This window comes from Temnothorax curvispinosus, unplaced genomic scaffold, assembly GCF_003070985.1.
Source record: "Temnothorax curvispinosus isolate PA1 unplaced genomic scaffold, ASM307098v1 QBEX01016506.1, whole genome shotgun sequence".
Classification (NCBI taxonomy): domain Eukaryota; kingdom Metazoa; phylum Arthropoda; class Insecta; order Hymenoptera; family Formicidae; genus Temnothorax; species Temnothorax curvispinosus.
The window spans coordinates 2,881-5,222 of NW_020226286.1; the positions used below are offsets into that span (position 1 = coordinate 2,881).

The 2,342-nt window shown below is 29.7% G+C and overlaps 1 long non-coding RNA gene across 1 annotated transcript; it reads right to left on the bottom strand.

The window, feature by feature from the left end:
* Nucleotides 1-789: 789 nt before the first annotated feature.
* LOC112466699 lies at nucleotides 790-1,957 on the bottom strand. Its single transcript, XR_003042176.1, has 4 exons — nucleotides 1,759-1,957; nucleotides 1,613-1,676; nucleotides 1,315-1,376; nucleotides 790-1,019 (listed from the first exon to the last, which is right to left on the bottom strand). It is a non-coding gene; the product is annotated as an uncharacterized LOC112466699 (long non-coding RNA).
* Nucleotides 1,958-2,342: the final 385 nt, after the last annotated feature.

Consider the following 2,342-nt stretch of genomic DNA (forward strand, 5'->3'; position numbering starts at 1 on the left):
TAACAGACCGAACGCCGTATGGCGACAGCTACACCTTATTTCGCGAACATTCGTCCATACAACTCTACACTGTGGGCGATGTTATAAGTTATTAATAAAAACTAAACGCGCGATTGATTGTCACGAATGCCGTACTACTATAATAGATTTACGCGGACGTACCGAACACTTGACCTACCAAGTTTTATGTGAAGCGGTTATTCCCCGAGGAACACGTTAAGCAGTATACGACATAAAACATTTGCTAAAAGAAATAATACTATTATATCTTATATATACAAATAACCTACACATTCTACTTTTAAACATACTTATCGAATATTTTGCGTTATATACTTATATTTTACTTTATAAATTACCACTTAATTTTTCTTACAGTGTACTACTTACAGGGAACTGTCTTATTATTTAGCACCTTTATATTAGTGTTAGGACTACTCCGTATTATAAAGTAAACATTAGCGAGCGACCTTACTATAAGACCAACATTAACCTAATACTAACATTTTTATTCTGTACATGGTGAAGGGATCGAAATAAAATATTAATTTTATACAATTAACCTATGATTATGCTTAATGAGCACGGTGGAGGACCTTAATTTCCTTAGAATAAGTACTTTGAAAATTAAATCGTAGCAATCAGTAGAATATAATCTTAATTCTATGTTAATAATTTTAATTTTAATATACATGCATAGAAAAGGGGAAAAAGTACGCTGACACACGCATATAGTAGAAAATAGAAAAACACATATATTTAGTCAACCTTAAAATGCAAATAACTTACATGCTTTACTAATTGTAAGATTACTATTATAACGTATTCATATTCACACTCGTAAAACAAGCCCATCCAGGATAATTTCGTACCTATTCCTTACCTGAAATAAAATGAAAGAAAATACATTAATATTCTTATTCATATATATATATATTCATAAGATTATAAAATAAGATTGAAATACTTATCCTTTATCCTTATTAATTCAGTCTCAGCTCACTATTACCTCTTCTCACCTATAACAATAACGAAATATATTAATTACTGCACTCTTATACGATAAAACCGTTATATATAATCAATAAATAATTATCCTTACAGAGCTAAGCAAAATGTCAACGACAAGCCTTATGCTAGAAGTAAAAAGACTACATAATCTTGCTTATCGCCTGGATTTAGACGAAGCTAAGGAAAGAATACGCGGCAAATACTTGAATATACTTAAACAAAAATAATAAAAAATAAAAAAGGGGAGAGACTAAAACTTATATGAATAAATGTAGTAACGATAGAAATATAGCATTAACTTACTTTTAATTTATCCTTATCATATCCGTCCAACGAAATCACGGTGACAGTATAGATAACCAGCTCTATAATAAAATAAGAATAACCTATATTAATAAATATCCTAATAAGTAACATAAGGAATGAACACTGAAAACAAATATGCGCGTCTATATATGTACGCAAGTACAAATATACATGTGTATATACCCAATAAAACAAATAAAAAAAAAAGAGAGAGAAGAGAAGAAGAAAAAAAAAAATATTACTAATCAAATCTATAGAACTACTTAAGCACATTGCTAAACAATGGAACTATTACCTCGATTTAGATAAATCCAACTGCAGCAACACAGCTCTTACACTGCCAGGCACACTTTAGAATCCTATAATAAAAATCACGTAAATAGTTAATTATCTATAAATATAATCATACTCTATACGACATAACCATAAAATTTTACTTACTAATAAAAGTTCGGGGACCGAACTTTCCTAAGGAGGGAGATGTCACGTCTGACGGTATAATCACCGCTATATTCCACCCGCATAAATTTTTCGATTTTCCATCTTCATTGCTAGAAGTCCCCAGCATCTGAAAACAACATTATAATATAACAATTATTCTTTAAAATAGCTGTCACAACAAACACTCAGCTGACGTGAATACGCGTTCTTAAAGCAGTAGACATAAGCCTAGAGAACATGGCTGCCTTAAGGTACCCTTTCAAGCTTAAGCCCCATTTACATGAATCACACTATAAACTTTTGGACAATTGCTTGTTAAAATTCCCCAGAATTACTAAAATTGATCGTAAATGAATATTACAAGCTTTATGAGATCTTTTATGCAATATAAATTCAATTCAACACACGAATAAATACATGTTCCATAAGAATAAACTCAGAAAATTAAAATAAAATATAAATAAATTAATTAAAAGTAGATTATTCATAAGAACATAACCTTTTATGCCTGAGAAACATTATCACGCTAAAATAATAATTATCTCATTAGCATTTTTTCAAACATGATTGTTATAAACAAATAA